Genomic DNA, 12,226 nt, shown 5'->3' on the forward strand with positions numbered 1-12,226 from the left:
CTGCCAAGACAGTAAACAATTCTAAAGAGAGAGGAAAAAACTGTCTTTAGGCTAGTCTATACAAGAAAACGGACAAACTGTCTGCTAGTTCTCTATAAAAACACTGCATTCTAAAAGACTCTGTTTTTTAAACTGGGCAATTTATATCATGTATGTTCCATGTGGCATGTTCATTTCACATGAAGTGGAGCCGAAAAAGTCTCAGTTATGTACATATTGGGAATTGCACACCCAATCATATTTGGACATCTCCACTCTATTAATTAATGTCGTATCTGAGCTACAGTGTCCTGTTAGACCAGTTTTATTTGAACAGAGAATTAAGTTTCATATGTGATTCAGGAGAGGAAATCGGTGGAACTTCACAAATTGTATTCCTGGAATACTATGGTGAACATTTTAGAGAAAACCATGCAACAGCTCAATCTCCAGCTGTGGAGGGCCCACATGAAGGTAAGGCAGCAGGCCGATAGGCTCTTTTGAGAAGAAAGCCCTCTGCCACAGCACAGCAAGCTGCAGAGAGAACTATTCCAGAGCTACAACTCCATCTGCAGAGAGCCAAGAACGATCTGGAGCAGCAGGTGGTCAAGATCAAAGTCTGTGAAGCGGAGCAGGATTTCCTTCACTGTGAAATGTGAATGGAATCTACTTGAGAAAATTACAACACAGCAAGTAGAAGGAGGAAACAAACCCCTCAGGACACCAAGCAATACAAACTGCTGCAGATTTTACACTACTCAATGATATACTGTAATGTATCGAGTGCTGAGGCTGTATTTATATAGAGTTTAGCTGTGCTGTCCTGAGTTTTTCTCCATCTTTAGACTATTTTTCCGTCAACTTGCTGTGTAGTTTGAGCAGCAGTTGCTTTTCAAACTGATTGCGGTCTATCCCAGCTGGCTTTGCAGTCAGCAGCAGTCCAGCACAGCAGAGGAGAGAGACGCTCACAGATAGCACATGCAAATAGGCCAGTGTTCACTTTGAGAAGGTAGACAATCCAGCTCCTCATCCCGTGACCTTCTGGACGTCATGGAGGGGTGAAATCCTCTTCATCCCATCAGTGTTGTCCCATTTGCTTTATCTTGTCCTCTGCCTATAGAGTGGCAAACACACACAACACACATATAGAGGATTTCCATCTGCTTCATGTGGCAACATAGTTCATTATAGGTTGACATTACAGCAACAACAACTTTTCCCCATACATTTGTGTAGACAGATTCATACTATTGTTGCCATAATTATGTGTTGAGTTGGAGTAGAGCAAATAGCATTGGAATACTTAATAAATGACTGATTTGGCTTTAATACAGTATTACATTAAAGTCATGAAATTCCATGACAGTGGCTTTATCGGTCCAAATATTGTAGAGCTTTGGCAGAGGGATTGCTGCAGCAGCATCACTTCAGCCTCTTGCATCCTTCCACCAAAGTGCTTTGGGACTCTGATGAGGCTGCACACTGCTTCCAGTCTGCTGACTTTTGCTTGGAGCTGGAAGATCAGCGACAGCAGTCATCCCACGTGTGTTTGTTTCCTGCTGAAGGAGGTTTAAAGCTTTCACCACAGGCTTCATCGCAGTGCAGTACTCGCTCAGCAAAGCCATTTCATCTGGGTGACATAAAGCCAGCATCAACACAGGTTCCAACACAGGTCTGGAAAGTAGCCACTATTTTGCGGGCACAACATACCTAGAGGGTAGAAGGGTATGAATCCTGTATCTTGGTCTTAGCTTAGGCCAAACATAGATCAAATAAAATTCTCACATAGCACACTCATCTGAAGGAATGAATTCTTTAAATAAAATGGTCCCATCTATCAAATTCAATGCTGAGATTAGTCAGAGTGTCGTTGCATTTTTGGACACTAGTGTGCGCCTGCCATCTGGCTCTCTGTCTACTACATTACAGAAAGCCAAAGACAAAAACACAGTAGTCTACATGCCTCAAGCTCACATCCCACCCCTCTTTAAAAGCACGTCTCCTAAAGAATGGCTAGATGAGGCCTTGAAAAAGCACATGTGACTGATCTCCATTTAAGGAGAAAAGACATAAACAGTTTTCTTGTGTACGACTGCATATTCTCCTACTAGAAAACATCTAGATGGGGCGACTGGCTTGTTTCCATGCCGTTCATGCTCTCTGTTGGGACACAAAGAAAGTGAACAAATCCCACAGACAATTCCGCCAAATGTTGTATGTCTCATCTCTTGCCCTTGCAATCTCTAAAACATAGGGAAAACCTGCAGACCAGTTAAAACATATCGAACACCGTAGTACTAGAAGAAGGGAGGATGGAAAACAAATATATTGCCCAAGAAGAGGGCCATAAGACATAATAATTGGACATATATAGTATAAGCATGTCTTTTTCTAATCGTTTCTACTGACTGAAACGTTTTCGGTTGTGCATTTTTCAGTTGTTGCACTCTGTCACTTTTGCACCTTGTCATGTCAGTCCTTTATGTCAGTTTGCCTTTTTTTTTTAGCTTCCTTCTGTTTTTTTTATGCATAGATCTCTCACTTGTTCTATGTCTTACATGATGCCAGGTTAGTTTTAGCTTCTTTAGTGAAGTAGACCATAAGAATAAGAAATGGACTAGACGACCACACTGTTCACTTCATCATTCTGTTCCCATCTCCTGTGTGTGCTCCTGGATCAGCCTGTAGATGGCGTTGTGTCCTATCAGTAGACACTTGGGCTCACATCTGCAAGGACTGTCATTCATTTTGAGCGGATCAGCACTGCTGCACTGAACCTTTCTGCTGTTATACTGACTGCTGAACTCCACTTGCAGTCATAGTCATTGCGGTCACTGTTTCATTTTGCTTCCATCATGCTTCAAGAAACAGTGCTAAGACATCATGATGACACCAGCCTTCTGTAGTATTGACTTTAGGGAACACTGACTTTTCTACTGGCTTTGACTACACACTGTTGTTGTCTTTCCTAAATAAAAGCACAGGATTAATACATTCTCTAATCCCTGTTCTAATGTATATGGTGACCCTGGAAAATATAGTATACCTTTCTGTCACAGAGCAGTTTGAAGTGTTGCTTTTCGGTTTCCATTTGAAATCCCAGTGATATTTTCCTGAGCTTCTAAACCTTTGCAATTCCATTCCGTAACAGAATACAGATTAAAAACCTATTTTCACTGAAAAGCTGCTGTATGTATGTGTGTATGTATGTATGTATGTATGTATGTATGTATGTATGTATGTATGTATGTATCTATGTAAGTGTTTCCCTCCCATGCTGACCATTTCATGCTAAAGGAGGGTTAGTGAAAGTTTTTTGTCAGCCCTTCCAGTGCACCTACATGTGAAAATGAAACATATGAATGTGTTAAGAGCAGGCTCTTCCTACTATATCTTCCATAAAAGTTACTACTTTTTCGTTCATACTTACCAATTGACAAATACTGTCTGTCCTGAACCATCTTCCTGGCTCTTTGATGTTTTGATGAGGTGGAGGGTCACCCTTCAGAGCCAGGAATTTATTTATTTGCTGTTTCTGCACAGTGGGACATTTGATTGTAAGCTCAGTGAGGGCAATGTAATGTTATTCAGTAAAGTGAATGTAGCTTCCTCTATCCTGGAGCAGTTTTCCTCCCATCGAACAGCCGCCATGCATTGTGAAGAGTCCTGTTTTATATTCAAACTGCAGGGGAGCAGAGGACCAATGAGATTTTACTCTTTATTTCACATGAACATCCTGATATACTGAAATAGCCTAAGTAACCTATTATTTTCATTGGAAAATATCAAATTGGATAACCTACTCACTATACGTTCTAGAATGCTTCAAATTCTTATGGTAAACTGCATTAATTAGGTGCAACAGTACAAGGTAGGATAAATCTAGTATCTAATTTATTTAATATCTGACTCAGAAATCACGTTGCTGCACTTCCATGTTGAGCTTGTTTGCACAGTTGGTAAGGTTTTATGGAGAGACTATGCTTTACTCAGGGGTGGGCTTTGGTGACAGACTAGCTCCAAGGCTGCAGCTGAATATTTATTTATTTGATAGGGACAATGCAAATTAACATAGTGCCACTTCAATTGGTTACAAACAAGTTGATGCAACTGATGTTCTGCATGCAGAGATCATAGCTATTGCTAGTGTCCAAATCCTGTTCCTGGTTAGGCTTTTCTTAAAAAGAGAAGAAAAAGAAAAAAGGAAGAAAATATCAGGCTTACGTTACAATTATGAAGCATAATTTAAAGAAGGGGAAATGGAAAGACCAACAAAATAAAAACCAGCAAGTCATTAATAAATAAGAGATAATTAAAAATGCATACAGCTCAAATTTTGCTTCAGCCAGCCAGCATTTAACATTTGTACTAAAAACCTTAATGTCTTGGATTAATTTTATTTCAGTTGGTAGTGTATTCCACATTTGAGAAGCCTTCATAGAAAAAGCTGACTGCCCAAAGGAAGTCTTGCAGTGTGCAATTTTACAATTGCCTCTTGCTGAGCCCCTGGTGCTCCTACTGCTATTTGCATAAAATATCTGGTGCTAAATTTTGTAAACATTTAAAAACCAGCTTGAGGTATGAAAATTGAATAAAACTAGATAAAGCTTGGTTATACAGGGATGTAGTCTTAATTGTAAACAGGGAGGCTTGGCTCCACACTGTAACACAATAAGACAAATCTATAACTGGGCTGCTTTGATTGGTATGTGATGTCTAATGAATTTGAAACAGTTTAAGTTTAGTTTTTTACTGTCTTTGAAATCTTTTTTGACATGTTTTGCTCATGCTCAAATTCTTCTGCCTGTATTGTGTGCTTCTGATTGTATTGGTTCTTTGATGGACAAGCACATAGAGACTGTCTGTTTCAGGTTCTGAATAGAATTTGAATATAAAGTGTCAGTAGGCCACTAAATATGAAAAAATACAAAAATTGCTTGCATAAGTCACTCTCATACTCCTGTTATCAGTCACACGTAATGAAAAAAAGCTCTGATTTCTGTTTTATGCGGCGTTTGAATAAAAAGCATTAAAGTTTAATACAAACCACCCTTTTCAGTATAGCGACGTGCTGTGAGTGAGGATGTCTTTCTATTACATTTTGAAAGGTTGCTATCCTCTGAACAAATCCCTGATGATGCATAATGTATAAAGACTACAAATTTCACAGTGCTTTGCGTGCATCAGGAATGCAGTGGGGGCCAACATTTCTGACTTCAGGACAGGGACATCTGCTAGGTCTGCACATTATTATAATAAGTCTCCCTGGCCCAGTGTTCTCATACATATTCAGTAAGCTGTAAATAAGAGGATGGGTAAACTGGAACATCATAAGGCAAACATCCATTAATATAAATAAAAAACAATCATTATTTAATATTGATTTATGCTTACTGCTTTTTTTCATGATAGAGCCTATCGTCATATAGCCTAAGTTCAATTAGTTTGATAGCATGTATGTGTATGTGTGTATGTAGGTATGTATGTGTGTGATATATACCATAAATGATTCATGATTGGGTGTTTAAATTAATCTAGGCAACGTGGGTTGTGTTTGTTTTTTTCTACAAACTCAGTCGTCGGAGCAAAACATGCAACAATTATGCATCAAGTGGATGGGAAAATTACCAATATTCAATGATGCGTTTGCAAATCATGGACCATGACATGCGCAGTCGTGCACTTCCGAAATGCAAATTAGAACTACAAACGTCTCGGAGCTTGGCAGTTCTCGTGGACAGTCCTGGCCGTGTATCCTCTACGAGGGATTCGCTTTTCCCATCAAGCTCGCCAGAAATAACCTGAATAATACCGGCAGTTAGGTGATTTTGCCTTCATAATAAAAGCGCAAAAAGTATGCGTGCTGGCAGAGGCTCCAGCCTCCGGTGACACTGAGTAGGAATAAGCGGGTAAAGACAATGGACGAACAAAATCATGGTATTTTCGTTTAGTGTAGATTCCTTTCTTAAATATAAAACAAAAAATATAAAAACAGTGCAACACATGGTCGCCAGTACGCGTTTTATTTTGAAAGGAACGACAGGAAGTTCCAATTTTATTCTGCCGAGCTTGACACTGGTGGCCGTCGGGGGCTACGAGGACTGTCCTCCCAGGAAGACACCAACCAACACCGCCTCCTGACCCGTCGTTTGGGGGCCGTCCTGGAGGATAGGCTAGGGTCTTTTTGTCTTAGTGAAAACAACCTCATCGGTCGTTTTTATTCAGCGAAAATGGTAGGGTATCTTTAGCCTCCCAACATCTGGAATCCGTCGGCTTTGCATAGATTGAAAACGTAACCTATCGGGTTTTAGCTAACTGAATCCCGCGCCTACGTTCTGTCGCTAGTCCGTCTTTCCCATCTCTTGCATTCAGAGAGTGAAAAAAATACATTTAGATTCCGACAACGTGAGTGCATGAACGACGAGAACCGCTAGATGCCTGAAATTAGCAGCGGCAGCCTACACTGATAAGACCGGCTGTTGAAACCAACGGTGTTTCGGGATTTTCACCCAGAAGCTTGCGAAAAACAGCTAACGTTACCAGAACAAGGTGAGCCTTTGAAAACATTCTCATTTATACGAGTTATTGTTTCTACTCGGGGTATTTTGCAAGGAAACGGCCGGAGGTAAACAGGGTTGTGGTGGCATGCATCATTCCCCTCCTCTCTTATCTGGTGGTCTGGTCGGGGGCCATCGGCTCTTTGTATCTCCCTTTGCCCGGCCAGGGCGCGTTGTACACGGTATCCTGCCCGACACTGTCCCCCTCTTTCTTCCCTCTTTCCCCTATGGCATGGGCGTCAGTTAGAGACTTGCCTCCCTTTAGCCTTGAGTGAGTTCAAATTGCACCTTGCAGCTTTTATCAATATGAGAGTGGAGTGCAAAGATCAAGCAAAAATGCCATAAATCTATTTTGTAGTCATACCTTTAAAAAAAATCTCATCAGGGAGCATTCAGGTCCGGTGTTCCCTCAGGCTGCGAGGCTTTAGTGAGATATGTCTGATAATTAATAACACTGACTAAATAATAATACATTCTTCCCAGAAATTTGGTGCAATTGTGCCACTTTGTACCTATTTTGACACTTTGAAGCCTATTTTTTCGTTTGGAAGTTTTGGTGGCAAACGATATTAGATGCAGGGACTTTGCCATACCTAGGGTTTAGTGAATTTATGCCCCATCTCTCTTTCTCTTTCCCCCTGTCCTCTTCTCCCTCCTTCCCTCGTCCCTTCTCTCTCTCTCTTTCCCCCCTCTCTCTCTCATCCTCTACCTTCCTCCCTCTCTTCCCTCCCTGTCCTTTCCCCGTCCTCTCTCCTTCCCCCTCTCTTCCCTCCCTCTCCTTTCTGCCTCTCTACTCCGCTCTCCTTACTCCATCTCTTCCCTCTTTCCTTTCCCCTCCTCTCTCTCCTTCTTCCTCCCCATCTTCCTCTTCTCTCTCTGTTCTATCTCCCCCCTCTCTCCCCTTCCCTCACTTTCCTTTCCCCTCTCCCCCTTCTCTCCTTCTTCCCCCTCTCTTCCCTCTCTCTCCCCTTCCCCCCTCTCCTCTCTTTCCTTCCTTCCACCACCCTGTCTCTCTCCCTTCTGCTCCTCTCTTCCCTCTCTCTCCTTCTCCCCCCTCTCTTCCCTCTCTCTCCTTCTCTCCCCTTTCTCTGCTTCTTTTTGCTTCTCCCCTCTCCTCCCTCCATCTCCCATTCACTCACCTCGTCCTCTCTTCTTCTTTTTTGTCTCCCCCTTCCCACCTTCTCTATTCACACCCCTATGCCCTCCTCCCACCCTCTTACTCTCCCTCTTTCTCTTCCTCTTTCCACTTAGTCTCTTCTTCTTCCCCCTTTTGTCCTCTCACTCCCTCCTCCCTCTCCTTCTCTCTCTCTCCCCTCCCCTTCTCCACCCCCCCATCGATTTGCCTGGCGGCGTTGCTAAGAGACGACGACAGTCAGAGTGCCGTGAAGGATGGAATAGATGGAGGGGGAGAAAAAGAGGGGAAGATTGAGGGATTTGCAAAGGGGAAGGCCGACCCCCCCCCCTCCCCCCATGTGTGTGTCACTCATTCTGTTTGTTGCAAAATGGGAGGGAAGATAAGAGCAGTGGCTCCCGAACAAGACCCCCAGGTAGACACAGAGCAGGCCATTTGGTCAGATTTAGTCTGAGAGACCCCCATCTGATGGGAGTTTTGTTGTTGGATACGATTTGGTCGAGAACTGGAAACGTGTTTATCCTGCAGGTAGCAGTGGAGAGTTCAGACTTTCCTACAGACATTTTCTCACTGTCATAACGTCAAATGAATTTGACTCAAGGATCCCTGGGGTCCCGGGATCCCTATTGGATAAGAGGTTCGTTACAGGTACGCTCAGCGGCCAACATGCACACCCGGGCTCTCGTTGTTTATTCAGATTGCTCAATTTGAAATAGAGTGAACGATTTTGTCTGAGGAGCAACTTCATTTGTAGGCCGGGGATTCCGCACAAAAACACATTAACTTGTTTTGAAATCCGTCTGGCACCACCCTCCCTCTGAGAAAAACATGCACCCTCTTGCACTTTGGTAAAATTAAGTCACTCTTATGATTTTCTTTTTTTTCCCATCTTCCTCTTTGATTAATTGTGCAGCCCTAGCAGAATCTTCAGTTCAACTGAAGAGCATGCTTTTGAATTAAACAGTCTCGCTACCCATCCGGCTATCATATCTGCACGAGGTATAAGACTCACAGTAGAAGGGCCTAAACAATTTCACCCTTAAAAATATTCCTGCTGTTCTTGGAAATCTTGTGTGTTTTAATGGTACTTGATTTATGTATCACAGTTTCACATTCTGTGGCAAATGTACCATAAGGCCTGTGGTACCACACACCACATGTCAGGCCTTATAGCATACTGCAGATGGTACCACATAAAAAAGTGCACAGAGAACCATGTACAGTAAGTAGGCTACCATATAATATACTGTGCAAGTAAGTGCTACAGAAATGTGTATCCAGGTACAATGCTAAAATTCCCATGGCAGTGCCCAGAAATAGTGGTTGAGTCTGCCAGCTCTGTGTCTGCCAGTCTAGGAGTGAATCCCTCTGAATCCCTCCAGGGCTTCCTCTCCTGTCTCCCCTGCTTTGCCACCCTTTCTACCTTCTCACTGTCTAAATCAGAAAATACAAAATTCAAAAGATGACTGGACTGCCCGCTCTCCTTTAAAAAGTCCTATGGCCAATTTTCCCAAAAACTGTGTTTGTCACTGTACTTATGAAGAAAGTTGTGATGCAGCATATGCATATGCACACCAACTGGTTAAAGGCATAGGCTAGTTCAGTCCAGAATGAAAACACATTCTTTATCACCTCACCCCCATCAGTCGAAACTCCATTAGAGTTCATAGGAACACCAAACACACAGAGAGTAAGCCCCCGCAGTTACATCTCAGCCTTCTCCCAAACCACTGAAGTTAATGGGGCCATCTTTTTACAGCTTTTACATGTTTTTGCAGGTTTTACAGATCAAAGTGGCCATTCTGCCTTTTGAATCTTACCCTAGCCTAAATTATAAACGAGACAGACCATTATTACCCCTGGGACCGTTTCCTACATATTTTGATAACCAACATCAGTCCTCACATTAGTGCTGAGCAGGAACACACAAAGGAACATGTGATTCAATACAGAATTTGCCCGCTGCCAAGTCACTGTCAATGAGAATATCTCTGAAATGTGAGAGATTAATAGCAGTAATGATAACAAGGGAGCGCAGTGGAGGAAAGTGTGAAAATAGCAGGTGAAACAGGAGTGTTGTCAGGTATAAGCCAGGCACACCTGTGTCATAATCCTGTCTTATTTTACCTCATGACATTTTGGCTGCGGTGGGAAGATTGTCAGCATGCTAAGTTAGTATCGTTGGGACCTTCTTCCTCCACCTGTGACTGTTCTGTTTGTCTCTCCTCTCTTTCTAATGACTTAACTCTCAACAGTCAAGCTCAAAGGCAATGCTAATGACATTCTGACTGCTAGCTTACTTAAGTACTTACGCACTTCTACTTACATAAGACACTAACTAGTTTGTAGTGCCTGCAGCTATAAGTGTGCAGTAGCAAAAAAGCATTTATTTCTCGCTTGTAAACTCAAAAGTTCCTCCCAACTCTGATTTACGACTCCTCAGTGCGCTCTACAGTAATATGCAAACAGATCCAAACGGGATGTAACCGATTGATGTGCCAAGTAGACTCATTTAAAATTCTTTATGTTTTATATTTAACATTTTTAGGTTTACTTTGTGGATTGGCCCCACTGCAGCTGGAGAATACATACAGGCACATTATACACACTTAACGCACACACAAATGCAGGGAGAGTCCGTGCACACACACATAAATGTACACAGAACACACAGAGAGAGAGGGAGGGAGAACACACACACACACACCGTGCGGGAAAGCTCAGGAATAGCCATGTAACATAGGACAAGAAATGTAGGCTGACAGACTACAAGCTGAGAGCCAAGAGGTTGCTAATAGGATTCTTACCTTTAAACCGCACACACACACACACACCCTCATTATAGTGCTACATTCCGAGAACAGATTTGAAATGTAAATCCCCGCTGTCGAATTTCTTGAATTTACCCAGGGTCCGTGACCAGCCAACTAGCTCAGTGACCTCAGACTCAATACACAGCAAATGAAACGCAGTGGAAATGCTTTGGGTACACAAATGGAAGTCATTCACCACTTGCCAGAGGCTGGTCCATTCAGACACGTATATACAGTATATATGGATACAGCTTTTCAGCAGCGGCGGTTTGGATTAGTCCCAGCTTTGGTTTGAGTGTAGATCACAGTGCTAACGATGAAAGCACCAATTCTAAGCTTAGGTGCTACAGTTATTTGTTTAGTGTATGTGTTGAATTATAAATTACAGTGGTGGTAATTTCCTTGATGTGGTGGCCCACCGCTGCTGAATGAATGCTGGAGAAACACTTTGGCTGTTGGAGGCAGACTGAAATGACTGAAATGTAGCTTCCCCTATCCCTAAATAAATAATAGGATTTGAACGCGCAAGTGAAAACAGGGTGTAGCAGCCCTTTTTCCCTCTCTTTCGACCCGCCGTTTAGCTCTCTTCACACCTGTCACTTTTTAACAAACCAATTTCATCTGGGAAATAGAACAGAATAGACTAGAACTTCTGAATGGCATTAAAGCGAGAAAGGAAATAAGTTCATGCCACGCACATCAACGCGGAGAAGTGGAAAATCACGGTGAAAATGTTAGGCCTATAGGCTAGATTTTCTTCACAAAGGTTTTCTCAGAGCACTGCGAGTGTTAAAATTTGGCTGTGACAGCAAATGTAGCGCTTAATTAGCCGTGGAAATCTTGTGATGTGCGTCCAGTCTAAACAATGCCTCTAGGTAAAAGGCCTCCAGCGAAGTATCATTTCTGGGACTTAATGAAAGGCTTGTGATACCAGAAGCCATCGGGCTATTTCATGTTGTAGTGGGTATGAAGCAAAACCCTTCCAGCCTGTGCTTTCACATGCAGCAGCACGCAGCCGACAGGACATGATGCTGAATCAACTCATGACAGAGGCAGTCCTTTTTCTCCACACACACACACGCACGCACGCACGCACGCAGGCACACACACACGCGCGTAATCCTATCATTTTAAACTACTTAACTGTATCTCATTCTCACTCTCTCTTTCTGGCTAACACACACACATGCACACACACACACACACACACACACACACACTTTATCCTATCATCCTAAACTACTTAACTCTTTCTCTCTCTCACTCTCACACACACACACACACACACACACACATTTAACTCCTTTATTCGCACTTACATTTGATTCATCCATATAAACCACTTACACAGTGTAAAACCAATGGCAACCATGCACATTGTGGCCCACTGTACTGCCGTTTATATAAATTAGAAGAAATCCATTTCATCTGACTTTCATTTGTGTTAATCTTCATTTGCGTGTCACATCATTGATGATTATCTGGTATTGTTGTTTATCTCTAATTATTTCTCCAATAGATATCACACGGCTATTTAAAACAGCCACACCGCCAGGTAACACAGGCGATGTGAGTACGATTTTTTTTTTCTGCTCTGTGTTTCTGTAGTTACTCACCCATGGCATCTCTTACCGCCAATTAAAGCACACATCATCACAGGTAGATGACTGGAAAAATACATATCACTTTGAGTTCCTCTCCAGCAGCGCTCATCAATTTAATTATCTCTTAATCCAGTGAAATCG

The sequence above is a fragment of the Centroberyx affinis genome, unplaced genomic scaffold, assembly GCF_046629955.1.
Source record: "Centroberyx affinis isolate AG114_WGS23_722 - 3 ecotype Tasmania unplaced genomic scaffold, CSIRO-AGI_Caff_v1 ptg000270l_1, whole genome shotgun sequence".
Taxonomy (NCBI): Eukaryota; Metazoa; Chordata; class Actinopteri; order Beryciformes; family Berycidae; genus Centroberyx; species Centroberyx affinis.